The sequence below is a fragment of the Eschscholzia californica genome, unplaced genomic scaffold, assembly GCF_041429995.1.
Source record: "Eschscholzia californica isolate CP2 unplaced genomic scaffold, dmEscCali1.0.p SCAF_6, whole genome shotgun sequence".
In the NCBI taxonomy this organism is placed as follows: domain Eukaryota; kingdom Viridiplantae; phylum Streptophyta; class Magnoliopsida; order Ranunculales; family Papaveraceae; genus Eschscholzia; species Eschscholzia californica.
In genome coordinates, this window is record NW_028238483.1 from 35,972,453 (window position 1) to 35,987,881 (window position 15,429).

A 15,429-nucleotide genomic window follows, 5' to 3' on the forward strand; every position below is an offset into this window, starting at 1 on the left:
AACACTTATAAAAGACGCCTTTCAAACTTTCCATAGGTTTATTGGCAATAGAAAGATACACAATTCTTGTCCAGATATACAACCCACACAATTCAATTTACTCATACGTCAAAAACATCAGAAAGTTATAATGTATAAAAATTTACCGAGAAAATAGTACGAGAAACTATGTTAGTTATTTGAGACTTAAAACATAATTGGCATTAATTTTTTTGATGACGATGAATTCTTTAAAGAAGCTATCTACCTATTATTTTCAACCAAGAAATTTGGATGGGTGAAAACTTAAAAGTATATTGTGTATATAGGATAATAGGATACAAGAATCCCTAATAAGGTCCCACAATGATTTCCTATTTTAAAGAACTTGATATGTAGTTATAGTATCCCTCATTCAATGATTATATTGCTCCTCTAATAATTATAATATTAAGATTAATAAAACGTGTCAAATTTTGAACCACAATAACAAGACCCACAATACCATGACATTATCATCAATCACATATGGGCATTTTTAATCACTTTTAAATATCTTTCATGAGGGTAGTTGAGATTTAATTAAACTTAAATTCATTTTTTTTTTTTTGCTTAATTTACTTTGATTATGTAGGGGTCCCTCAGTTTGGTCTGGATTTTTCCATTTAACTTTTCTTACTTTAGGGCTTAATCTGCTTTAATGAATTTGATTAGACAAGAAGAAAATGGGTAACAATTAATCATCCATTTTAAGAATTAAAAAGTTGTGTTTGGAATCTTACAAAACAAGATTGTAATCAGGAAAAAAAATATCTTGTCTTTGGATTAAAAATCATTGATGTAAAATTGTGTCTTGGAAGGTGACAATGATGATTTTCCACTACAAGAAAAAGAGAAGAAGGTTTATAAATTATAATAACTAGAAGGTTTTGAGGACACAAATGGGCCAAGCTTTTGATAATTGATGAGTTGATGGGTTACCTTAAACAGGCTTGCTATCCAGCTACTATAGGTTTTTTATCTTTCTTCTTCTTGTCGAATTCAATTATGGTTTGTTTTCTTTTACATTTGATATCATTCTTTACACTTGTTTAGTTTACATTTTTCTCATTTTATACTTAATGTTTTTTTTCATTTATTGGTGATGATCTAAGGATTTTTGAGCCAGGGGTCCAAAAAGTGGGGGGTAAACCCAAAAAAAATCCACTCTTGCCCAAAAATTAGTTGCAGGTCCAAATGTCAGATTTTTTTTTTTTATTCCCCTCTTGCCCTTGGACGGGACATGCTGACGTTTTCCTGAAAAAAAAAAATGTCTGGTAAATAAAATAATTTACCAGTATACGAAAAATTCAAAGTTTCAAAATTTTTTGAAAATTTGAAAACGAAATTTCAAATTCCCGCCCAGCAAACCATCTCTTCCCGGTAAATAAAATAATTTTCCTTACACAAAAAATTCCAATTTTCAAATTTTTTTGAAATTTTCAAACGAAATCTTTTTTTCGAAATTTTCGAAATTTTCAAATTTTTAAACGAAATTTCAAATTCCCGGCCAAAATTTCAAATTTTTTTGAAAATTTTAAATTCCCGGGCAAATTTTGAATTTTTTTTGAAAATTTTAAATTCCCGCCCAGCAAAAGTGTCTAGTACAGAAAAAAATTTCCAATAAATAAAATAATCTCCCGGTCTCAAATTTTTTTTTTCGAAGTTTTGAAATTTTCAAACGAAATTTCAAATTCCCGCCCAAATTTTTTTTACGAAATTTCAAATTCCCGCCCAAAATTTCAAAATTTTTTGAAAATTTTAAATTTCCGGGCAAATTTTGAAAATTTTTTGAAAATTTTAAATTCCCGCCCAGCAGAAGTGTCTAGTACAGAAAAAAATTTCCAGTAAATAAAATAATTTCCCGGTCACAAATTTTTTTTTTCGAAGTTTTGAAATTTTCAAACGAAATTTCAAATTACCGCCCAAATTTTCAAATTTTTTTACGAAATTTCAAATTCCCGCCCAACAAAAATGTCTAGTACAGAAAAAAATTTCAGTAAATAAAATAATTTCCCCAAAATTTCCAGTAAATAAAATAATTTCCCGCCCAAATTTTCAAATTTTGTAATTTCCACTAAATAAAATAATTTCCCGAAAATTTCAAATTTCCAGTAAATAAAATAATTTTCAGAAAAAAAAATCGTTTCCCGAGAATTTTCGATGGCAATTTTGTAATTTTCGATGGCATGAACGGTAAATACTTTATTTTCTAAGGGCCCTTTACGTCATTTTGACCCCCAAACTGACACATTGGACCTCCCTTTCATTTTTAGGCAACTTTGGGTGAAATTTTCATTTTGGCCCCCTTTTTGGACCAATGGCTCAATCCCTCATGATCTAATTGCTTTGATTATTTCTGCAACCGAATAAATCTGCGGCATAAGCTAATGGTGTATTAGACATTTTAGTAATGCGCTGGTAATATATATTTACAACTTGTATGACCCACCCATTCTCTCTGTCGTAATCACACTCAATGTGTCTTTTGTTTAGATTTTATATGGTTGTATAAAGTTTTTGCTTAGAATATGGGCCTACACCCTTTAATTTCATCTATTGTACCTATGCTTGTTGGTCTCGGCAATAATCCCTTTGCAATATTGCTAGTATGTTTATACAACTATGAATTCTCAACTGTAAACAAAATCTTGCAGGATTAAGGAATTAATAATGACGATAACAGATAAACTTGATCAGAATCTCTAACCAGAAAGGTGGACTTGGAACATTGCCAAGGTAAATAGGTAACATTGTGTGGACTAGTATTCACAGGATGGGTTTTTTTTCTAAGTTGACAAGACAAAAGTTCACAGCCTTAAAAGAATAGACGTGAAAGGGCTAGCATATAGCCATAGATTTAAGGAACATTTTGGAGAGATCCATGTGCTTTGTGTGGTTATGGGTCACTAATAACATGCTATTATCTTCAAAATGACTACATTGTTAAAGAAGTAATGAAGGTTATAGCTTTGTTGGTAGCAAGATTTTGAGGGCCTACACTCATTAGGGGTGAAACCCCATTTTTTGTGTGGTATTATCATATTTTTCTTTCTACCACATAGAACCGAATATAAGTATTATTTTGTGATTAGAATATATATATATATATATATATATATATATATATATATATATATATATATATAACTAAGGACAAAATGCAGTTGTTATATGTATTTGTTTTTTGAATTGTCAGTGTATCTCGAACTCTTGACTTCTAAGGTGGAGGACTAAACTTCTTACAACTTCGACCAAAAGTCGTTGGGAGTTATTGTTATAATTGCCATTCCAAAGCTGTTGGGACGGGTAAATGAGGGCTTAACTTGAAGTATTCTTATCCCAAGTTTTTCTTTGTTGCAGATTCTTATCACTTGGTCGTTCTTTGTGAATGGAGAGAGAAATGATAGTTGGTCCATCTCAACTTTTCTTTTTAAAAATCCGATGTAGAAATTTTTTTTGAAAAATATATGAAAGAAATTGATGCGGGCAATATAAAAGTGACATACTATAACGAGCAACACCGAACCTACGAGTGTCGAAAGTAGACGAAATTTTGTGGGATGGTCCTCAAAACAGACTTTTAGTAGATTTGTTTACTATTTTTAGCAAGTGTTTTTAATTTAGGTATTCTCTTATTTTCTTAAGATTCTAGTGCTTTATTTTCTTAGAAATTGTTATTTGAATTTGATTAGGTTAAGGAAATCTTAAAGCTATACGGGGGGAGGCGGTCCAGTAGTTGTTTTATTCATTCAATATTTTAGTTTATTCTCCTCAATTGCGATTCTTCAGTCTTACACGAAGTTCTAAAGGTTTTAAAGAGTTTTCCGCTGCTCAAAGTCTTCGATGTATCATGTGTAAATATTTGGAGGCTCTAGGTATAAATGGGGCGTCTACACTAAGTTTGTTGGGCGCCCCATTGAACCTCCTTCTGTTTTGTTTTTTCTCCTTCATGTCCATCTTCATAATCAACCATTAACTTGAGTTTGGACAACCGAACCGGATTAAAGTAGATGCATTTTGGCATGTTAAATGTAATCTTTTCGAATTTGTATAAACAAAATATTGACCTTATTATATTTTCACTTGTAAAATGATCACGGATCTGGCTAAAGGCACCTAGCGTAATTATTATTTGTGCAAGGTGCCTATTAGCACCGAACACCCCCCTCACTTGTCTATTTTTCCTTTTTTTCATTTTCTTTGTATCTCCTTCCATGTGTCATCAAGGAAACAATTTTGTTTTCAAAACCATCATAATCGATCCGCTCCGAGGAATTGGAGAGAAGAGAGATGAAATTTAGAGAGAGAGAGAGAGAGAGATTGAGAGAGAGTGAAATCATCATGGAAAGAACCTAGAGTCCAAACTAGCTTTGATCCATGATAATTGATAAGGAGTTAGAGAGATAAAGAATTTTGATTCCAAACCTTAGATCCAAAACCACCACTAAAAATACCTTTAGACTCGAACTAGTCTAAGGGTCTCGAACTCGAACCAGCAAGGTCTTTGATACTTCAAAACAAAGGCTCAGACGGGACTAGTACGAGATTTTATTTACTTTGCATTTCAAACAAGTGGATCCGTGTCTTATACACCCGGTGCCAACATGTGTTTGGGGGTGAAAAGAATCTCCTCATCGGAGTGCAAACAGCTTTTTGGGAGAGTGCTTTTAACCAGACTCAAAAATCATTGTCTACACAAAGGGGCCTGTAAGACAAATGCTAAATGAAGCTGCATAATTGCTTCATAAAGCTATTTGCTAGACACAACTATATATTTTTTTATTAAATTGCTAAACAACACCAGAGATCGATTTATTGGTTTTATCTAGCAAATAATTTTTTGAATCTTAGATTGCTAAATACAACTATGTTAACTTCCCAAAGTTATTTAATAGACACAATTTTTTTCTTTATTAAATTATTAAACAAAAATAAAATTGGTTGTATTAGTATTATCTAAAAAAAATAATGTTATAGGTTTTAAAAAATATACATTATTTTTTAGTAGCATGATTTTATGAAATATACATTATTAAGGTTTAAACTAAGCTTAAAAATATACATAGTGATTTTATATAGTATGATTTTATGAATATCCCATAGGAATTTTTTTTTGTTGAAAATATAACCGTTGGATTTTTTTTTGTTGAACAATATCCGTTGGATTTTTTTTTTTGAAAATATATATTTTTTTTTTTGTTATTTGTTAATATTTGGTTAACTTCTTAATTTAATGTTCGAATATATTTTATTTATGAATAATTAATTATGGTAATAGAAATTTGAATTTTGAGAAAAAATTCGATTATATTTGATTTTTTTTTCCTACTATTGGGTTTACCAATTTAAGACGAAATTCAACTAATTTTATTTAGTTATTTTGTTTAATAATTTTTGTAGAGTTGTGTATAAAATAGAGGAAAAATTCGATTATATTTGATTTTTGGTGGTGGTGGTGTTTAGCAATTTAGGACAATATTTTTGTTAGTTTTATTTAGTTATTTTTGTCTAATAGTTGTCTTTAGCAAAACTGAAGTTGCATATAGTAGCATCCTAAACTCTAGTAGTCGTTGTTGAAGAAAAGTATCGACGTGTGAGAGAGAAAGGCGTCATGTAGCGTACGATTGACCGTACACAAGCGGACCCCACTATAAGCGTGTGAGGTATGGACATCACCGAATAGAGAGGGAAAGAGAAAGAGGGACAAAAGACACAACTGACAAATGGTGTGGGGGCTGCTGACAAATGACAATAATTAGTTGAAAATACCTAGCTGTCGTTTTTCTCTTGGAGTTGGGGATGATAATATGGTGAGATGTACAAATATATATCACCAGTGACGTCGGATCTTCAATGTTGTACAGTTGGATGATTGCTTTCTATTGTGGTGGGTCACACAGCTTCCTCTTCCACACGTGCTACTGTGGGAGCCGTTTGTTTTTGTTTCTGGTCAGTCAAACCTTGGCGGTGATATGCCCCGTCGGCGCTTATTCCCTCTCCCCGCCGCCATCTTTTACTCCATTATTCCCCTTGGCTTTGTTCTATATTCCCCCATCTTTGATCTTGTGCAAACATTGAGAAACACTTTTACACTATTTAAATGAAGGAACATTTAACCTTTAGTCATAAAGTGTGTTTGTTTAGTTACCTTGTTAATTAATTACTTTGCATATACTAATAATTAAGAAAACAAAACATGAGTTAGAAGATATTCAATATCTAAATGGCAGATGGTGATAGAATATTAGTACATTATGTTTATTTGAGTCGGTCGACTTAATCATGAGGCCATTCTGGTCAAAATCAATTTGCATGTATGTAAATTCATTTCATATAGTACTTCCGTCTTTAAAGAGTAGATCACTTATTATGTGAGTCACATCACGTACTATACCCAAGAGTACTATATAGTACAAACTTATACGAAAAATAATGGTACCTAAATATCCATGCATATAGTCATCTCAATTAAGGAATCTGGACGCAATTTCATTAGTAAAAAATGCTACCAACAAGTTACACGTTTATAATTGTACAACCATATGAAAGAACTATGTGTATGTAAATATGTGCATGTAGATTTTGAAGGTTTATAGTTCCAGGTTTGAAATTTTGTATATGTGCAAGAGTGCCTCTTTTTTAGGAGAAGAAAATGTTGAGTTTGTGGCCATCTAACTCAAAATCAATTATCCATTTGAAGTTCTGAGAATTTACTTTTGTAACTCTCATGTCGCTGAAGCGAGAGGAATAATCAATTATCCATGTAAATCAGTGATTTAATCACTTATGGAATGAAATATGGTTTCAAAAAAAAAAAAACTCAAAACTAATTGACAATGAGTGGAGAGGACCTAGACTTTATATTCTTGGTTGCTAGACACCCATTCTCCCATGTAGGCCTATTCTCACACGGGTGTTGCGTTCATTGAGCCTAACACGTGTATTTCTTTGGGTGACGTGGAGCACGTGTAGCTTTTAAGCCTATCACGTGTAGGCCTAGCTTTGATACCATGTTAAGTTTGTAGCCATCCAACTCAAAACCAATTAACAATAATTTTGTAGCCCATCACAGCGGGATTTGTTCTATTCCTATACTTCGGGTAGTTATGGTTCCGTGAAGATGGGTAATGATGGTTTGGCTCAGGTTGTTGGCATTGGTGATATTTGCTTGGAGACTAGTATTGATACTAGGTTGTTGCTTAAAGGAGTTAAGCATGTCCCAGACATTCGGTTGAATTTGATTTCTACAGGGAGACTTGATGACGAGGGTTTCTATAGCTTATTCGGAGGGGGTAAGTGGAAACTTTCACGGGGTTCTATGGTGGTGGCTCGAGGTGATAAGTTTTCATCGTTCTACTGGATGAAAGCTAAAGTCTCCATGGATGCAGTTAATGCAGTGGAGAATGATGATGCCATGGAGTTATGGCATAAGAGACTCGGTCACATCAGTGAGAAGGGATTGTCTGTGTTATCCAAGAGGGATGCCATTACAGGTATTTCTGGTTTGCAATTACAAAAGTGTGAACATTGTTTTGCAGGGAAACAACACAGGATCTCGTTCAAGTCTTCTGGATCTTCTAGAAAACCCGGGATACTTGATCTAGTGCATTCAGATGTATGTGGTCCAATGAAGACAAAATCTCTTGGTGGTGCATCATATTTTGTTACGTTCATTGATGATCACTCTAGAAAGTTGTGGGTTTATCTTATGAAGTCCAAAGATCAGGTTTTGGGTTATTTCAAGCAGTTTGTGGCATCGGTTGAGAGACAGACAGGTAAGAAACTGAAGTGCATTCGCAGTGATAATGGTGGAGAGTATTCTGGACCATTTGATGCTTACTGTAGAGAATACGGTATTCAGCATCAGAAGATGCCACCCAAGACTCCAAAGTTGAATGGGTTGGCTGAGAGGATGAACAGGACGATTGTCGAGAGAGTTTGGTGTTTGATTTCACAGTCAGGCTTGGCGCAAACTTTCTGGGGAGAAGCTTTGAGCTCGGTTGTTCATGTGTTGAACCTGTCACCCAGTGCTCCGTTGGAGGGTGATAGTCCAGAAAGGGTATGGACCAGTAAGGATATTTCTTATGGTCATCTGAAGGTCTTTGGGTGTAAGGCGTTTGTCCACATACCCAAAGATGAAAGGTCGAAGCTGGAGATGAAATCGGGACAGTGTGTGTTCGTCGGTTATGGTCAGGATGATTTTGGGTATAGGTTCTATGACCCAGTGGAGAAGAAGCTCATCAGGAGCAGAGATGTTGTGTTCATGGAAGATCAAACGATTAAGGACATTGACAAGTCCGGAAATCCAGCTCAGGGTTATGAAGGTTTGATTGATTTGGAGGTTGCTCCTTCTACATCTGTCGATGGTTATGTCGAGGTTGAGGTTCAAGTTGATACACCCGGTGCTGATGCTCCCACACAAGAAGATGGTACTGGTGGTCATGGTGACGATCATGATGGAACACCAACTACCGAGAACCTCCCTACTGTTAGGAGATCTGAGAGAGGTCTGAGACGTTCGACAAGGTATGATCCTAGTGAGTATGTGTTACTTACTGATGGAGGAGAACCTGAAAGCTTTAACGAAGCTTTGGAAGATGAACATAAACATGAATGGTGGAAGGCCATGAGAGACGATATGGATTCTCTGGAGGAGAACCATACGTTTGAGCTGGTGAAGTTGCCTCAAGGTAAGAGGGCATTGCTTAACAGGTGGGTGTATAGAGTTAAGCATGAGGAGACCATGTTGCTCCCTCGATACAAGGCTAGGTTGGTTGTGAAAGGATTTAGCCAAAGGAAGGGAATTGATTTCGATGAAATATTCTCTCCTGTTGTGAAGATGTCATCCATTCGGGTTGCAATTGGATTGGCAGCGAGCCTTGATCTAGAGGTGGAGCAAATGGATGTAAAGACTGCTTTTCTCCATGGGGATTTGGAGGAAGAGATTTTCATGATGCAACCGGAAGGCTTTGTGAAGAAGGGCAAAGAGGACTATGTTTGCCGCTTGAAGAAAAGCCTTTATGGATTAAAACAGGCACCGAGACAGTGGTATAAGAAGTTTGAGTCAGTTATGGGGGAGCATGGTTATAACAAGACTACTTCAGATCATTGTGTGTTTGTTCAGAGATTTGGTGAAGGTGATTTTATCATCTTACTGTTGTACGTAGACGATATGTTGATTGTGGGGAGGAATTCGAGGAGAATTCTGGAGTTGAAGAAGCAGCTCAGCAAGTTTTTTGCCATGAAAGATTTGGGTCCAGCGAAGCAGATTCTTGGTATAAGAATTGTTAGAGATAGAGAGAACAGGTTGATTTACTTATCTCAGGAGAAGTACATTGACAAGATACTTCAAAGGTTTTGCATGGACAAATCTAAAGCTGTCAGCACTCCTCTTGCTGGACACTTTAGATTGAGCAGTCAACATAGTCCGAGTACAGATTCAGAGCTGGAAGCTATGGAGAGGGTTCCATATGCTTCTGCAGTTGGTAGTTTGATGTATGCTATGGTGTGTACCAGACCTGACATAGCTCATGCGGTTGGTACTGTTAGTAGGTTTCTTTCTAATCCGGGGAAGGAACACTGGGCTGCAGTGAAGTGGATTTTGAGATATCTTCGAGGGACTTCTGGTTTGAAGCTTACTTTCGGAGGTGATAGGCCACTACTGGTCAGTTACACTGACGCTGATATGGCTGGGGATGTTGATTCCAGGAAGTCTACTTCGGGTTACTTGGTAACATTTGCAGGGGGAGCTGTAGCATGGCAGTCAAGGCTGCAAAAGTGCGTTGCACTTTCTACCACTGACGCTGAGTTTATAGCCACAACTGAAGCTTGTAAGGAGTTGTTGTGGATGAAGAATTATCTTGAGGAGATCGGATTCAATCAAGATAAGTATGTATTGCTTTGTGACAGTCAAAGTGCAATACATCTCGGCAAGAATTCGACGTTTTATTCGCGTTCGAAGCACATCGATGTGAGGTATCACTCGGATACGAGATGTGGTTGCTTCCAAGGAGTTAGAGCTGGTTAAAGTTCATACAGACGATAACGGAGCTGATATGATGACGAAGGCTCTGCCGAAGGGGAAGCTGGAGGTCTGTCGAGGGATAGCGGGGCTGGTTGTTCAGGAAGAAACAACAGGGCTGGCTGATTACAGGATTGTCAAGGATAGCAAGGCTGGATGTTTCCAGGGTTGTCAAGAAGAAGCAGGGCTAGTTGTTCAGGGTTGTCGAGGAAAAGCGGAGCTGGCTGTTTCCAGGGCTGTCAAGGGGACAACAGGGCTGGCTGTTTCTCCCACCTAGTCGGAGGGGGAGTTTGTTGGGTTTTCCTCCTAGTGGGGAAACCTAGTTGGGTTTGGATTAGGAAACCAAACCCGGGCCCAAGTCGAGTTTCTTTGGGTCTGTTACTTATGACGGTGGAATTAGGGTTAAGAGTAAGTCTATAAATACTTCTTTAATCTTAATTAGAAGTATGCAACACAATTAGAAACGCACAAGAGAAGAAGGGAGAGAAGGAGGTTGCCGAGAAGAGCGGGGCAGAACTTTTTCAGCACGCGCAGTCTTCGTTGTTCGGAAAATCCGACGGTGAGTTCTTCTCCGATTGAGCTGAAATTTGGCAGAACTGTTCTTGACATATTCATCTAGTATTTGTACGGAGGGATCGTTGATTGGTCGCCGGAATCCTAGTGAATTTAGGGTCGTTTTGGGCTGCAGATTTCTGGACTGTTTTGTTCTTTCTTGTGAGGGTTTCTCCGTGTTTCTTCGTGTTTGAGATTGATTCTTTTGGGAAGGGTTTGAGTCTCGGGTGGACGTAGTCTGTAACTACTTTGCTTATTATAGTTGATTTGGTTGGACTACGAGTCCCGTGGTTTTTACTTCTCACATTGAGGAGGTTTTCCACGTTAAAAATTGTTGTCTTATTTACTTTAAGTTCTTTGCTTATTGCTCCCACTATTCTTCTATATTATCCTCGTAACTAACACAAAGGGGAAAAACTTTTGTTTCCGCTGCGCCTAAGTGCCCGTTTTTCCCAACACAACAAGCTAGGTTTGATAGTCAAATAGGATACATTGATGCCTTATTACCCTGTCTAAACAGTACTCCTGCCTTCCTCTTGTATCTTTATAAAATGAGATAGAGTAAGTCCTTTTCTACATACCCCACTCCCTTTTTAAAATTCTAAGAATAACTCATATGCCTTTCAACAAAAAAAAAAAACTCATATGCTATGAGATTATGTATGTAGCACATTTTATTAAGAACTTCAAATACTAGATGATATTAGAATCAACCGTCTATTGTATGGGTAAGAAAGTGGGTTTCTACCACTTCAGTGAGATTTCCGCTTTACAAACACTTCTCCAGCAACCGGCACTCTACTAGGTCATTAGAATGAGCAAATGGGGACACTGTTTCTTGTTTTATTGACCTTTTTTTTTTATCTTCTTGGTGTCTTGTGTATTTTTATGTATATATACATAATTACATATAATATATATACATATCATTTTGAGTGATACAAAAAATGGAGATTCTGCCTTTATACATGAGGATGATTCATTACTATCTAATGTTTTCTTTGGGTGGCAGAGAGTTTGACATGTGATGTAACCTTAATAGTGCATTGGTGAATGAATAGCTAGCTAGCTAGCTTGGGTAGGCCAACCCTTTTTGTTTGTTTTAACTCTTTTCAATAAGGCAATTCATTGTAGCTATAAGGAGTTTACAGTACATGGGGGCCCATTTGGACTTCATGAATGAGATAAAGTTATCACTATGAGGCCCATGGAGAAAAGTTGTAGTGTTGTACTAATAAGATCATGATATGCATGGGTTGTGCTTTATTAACTAGTCTCTCAAATTATACTTGTGACCCTATCTATCTATAAATACCTTTTTTGATGTATTCAATGATCTATCACCTATATATATATATACATTTATGCCCTTCTTTCTTCCTTCCTTCCCTGAGGAATAATGATCAATTCTAGCTTCCTTCTTTTTGGTTTTACTCTATGGATTTTTCTAATCATTTAAGTAGTTGGTTTGGCCCAATTGAACCATGAATGACACATATTTTTATGTATATAAAAACTCACCACCATTATCTCCTCTTATACAAGGATTTATCATTTTTATAACTTTAGTCACCAAGAGAAATGATCGAGCCGAGGAAATCCAGACAATTCCAGAGGGAATTTCAAGTCAAAGGCTGAAATTGATATGTCAATTTTATCTTGATTTGTTTCCAACATCAAGAGGAAATCCGGATAGATGATTTAAAATTTCCTCAAACCTGTCTAAGATTTCTCAGACTCTTTCACTACTCGCCTACCCTACAAGTTGACAAGGAAAAGTAAAACCCAACTATCCGTAAAGAAAATTTGAGCTAATATTGACATAATAATGACATATGTTGAATTTGTGAAACTCGGATCCATAAAGAACCAATGGGTTAGATGTTTTGATGAATGATGTCTACTTCTTCACGAGTCTCTTCTCTTTCGTAAAACTAATAATGTGTGAATTTCGTAAAGCCCGTGGAGATGTTAACAACGTGATTTTTTGTCAATATGAAAAATTTGTCACACAGTAAACCCTTATATATGTACTTACGTGAACATAAGAACTTATTTTGAACAATCATCAACGCCTCACTTACACGATTTCAAAAATTTTACTCGTAAGTGGATTCATTAATTAGTTAGTTGATTATAACTGCATGAAACATAGATACCGAGTTAGTACGTGAAATTGAATATTACGTGCATTGATCAAATAACTCTCAATTAATCAATAAATTATTAAGTAATTAGGTGTTAAAATAAAATAATTCAAAATAATACTTTGTTGTGGAGGGATTATATAAAGTTTTATTAGAAAAAAAGACATGGTTGACTTGATTGCATGTGCTTCATATGATGAGGTCGTCATGATTAGGGGATTATTATTAGAGAAAACAATAGATTAGAAGACATTAATATTCCCAAGTATCTCTTGAGTTTATAATTAATTAATATATGGAGGGGTGGTGGAGATATTTAATTAGGAAAACATGATGATTAGGGGGTGATTAAGGTCAGGATAAAAGAAGACAAGACAAAGGACAATACTTGTTGCAATAACAGGGAAAGGAGTGAGGAAGAACATTTGATTAATTAACTAATTAATTTTATAATTTGCTATTAATTAATTAAATATGAAAACCATAAAGAACACAATGAATTGAAGTTTATTATGATGAGTTGGGAAAATGGGGGGAGATAAGTACTGGCTTGGTTTCAGGGTTGTCTGGAAAGACTCCTCAGCTAGTTTACTAAGGAATATTTGCTCTTTCTTATGTAAATTTAGGGAAGTTTATTATGATGAATTGACAAATAATATATCCTAAAATCATTTCTTTGCATATAAGTTTATGTATTTAGTGTTTTTGGACAACACGGAAATAAAAGTATTTTCTCCGATTTTGAGTAGAAACTAAAAAATATTAAGAAAGTATGAATCATATAATTTTGATTTCACTTAATTTTAAATTAGTTAATTAATTTTGTTTCTTATGGCATTAAAGTTACAATCTCATATACTTTTTTTTTTTACGTATTAGGGATGTTTATGTTGTTAATAAAGAAAAATCTCATGTATTTTATAAAACCAAAAAATATATTCTCAAATATCACACAATTTCATTAAATCGAAATGTGAGAACAACCCCACATGGGAGAAGGATTATCCAACAACTAAAACTATAATGTCGAGGTCCTCTCCGTTCATTGCCAATTAATTTTGAGTTAGTATTGTTAAGTTTGTGGCCATCCAACTCAAAACCAATTGGTTTATATTCTTGGTTGCTAGTTACCCTTTCTCCCATGTGGGACTATTCTCACACGCCCCCTCATGTGTGACGTTCTTTGAGCCTAACACATGTGTTTTTTTTCTTTACGGGTGACGTGGAGCACGTGTGGTTTTTAAGCCTATCACGTGTGGGCCTAGCTCTGATACCATGTTAAGTTTGTGGCCATCCAACTCAAAACCAATTGGCAATGAGTGGAGAGGACCTATACTTTATATTCTTGGTTGCTAGTTACCCATTCTCCCATGTGGGACTATTCTCACAAGTATGACCACAAACTTAACACGAAAATTGATCCTCGTATAAACATGTATTATTTTTTTAGTAGATTTATGAATAAATATAATAGAATAAATATAATAGGTTGTTGTAGTCGAATGAGTTGATGGTCACGACAGCTAAGCCGTACATTATATTGGTAGAAATAAAAAATGTGTATAGATATAAGTTGAATTATGAGGAGTTTCAAAAAAAAAAAAAAAAAAGTTGAATTATGAGGAAGGATTGTCCAAGTCATAATTGAAAGGGAGATGAATGTCACTCGTTGTTTTGTTTATTATTTTCTACTACTACTACTATATTTGTTGTTTCTGTAATGGGGTTTTAATATCGGGCCCCTCTAATATGCTGGAAACAGCACATCAAACAACACCCTTAACAAAAAAAAAAAAAAAAAAAGCACATCAAACAACACAGGGGTTGAAATTAAAGTTCAATTACAGAGTATATCAAAGTGAGTAAATTACTGAATAGTCCCCCTGTTTATGATCAATAGACATTTTGGTCCCTAATTAGTTATTAGTTTTGACATTTGGCCCGAAAAATCGGGTGGACAATAGTGTTAAATTTGTGGTCATCTAACTCAAAATCAACTGGCAATGAGTAGACAGGACCTAGACATTATATTTTTGGTTGCTTGATAGTTATTCTCTAATGTGAGACTATTCTCACAAATAGACGGATGACTGAAGCAGTTTGCCCACATGGTCAAGTTACCGACCATGTTACTCGACATTCTGTCACTTTTTCGGGCCAAATTACAAGTCTTGCTTAGTTACGTTAGCTTTTCTGTAGATTTTTGTTACATTTTCTAGTGGTTTTTGTTCTGCTAGTGTCTTTTTTCTCTTCCTACGTGTCTCCGTATTGTATCTTTTTCGTTCTCACATTTCCTCCACTACCCCCTCTCTTCTTTATTTCAAATGTTGGAAGAGAAAATAATAGTTATAGCTGTAAATATTAGAACGATCAAAGTAATCTGAAATACACCAGGCTAATTAAAAGCTCGAAAATTCTACTAAACACAAACTTGGGAGCTAAAAGGAAAACAATGATATATGGTACACATGAATTGATACATATATATATATAGTTACATATAGTTATATGCATTTGAATTCAAAGAATTCAAAGCTTCGTTACAGCATAAATGAACAAGCAAAATAACTAGGTTAGGTCTATAATAATTTATACTTGAATATTTATACATATAAATATATATTCGAGAAGAAAAATTGGAAGATATCATGACCCTATTCACTTGTAATTATTGAATTAGGGAAAATA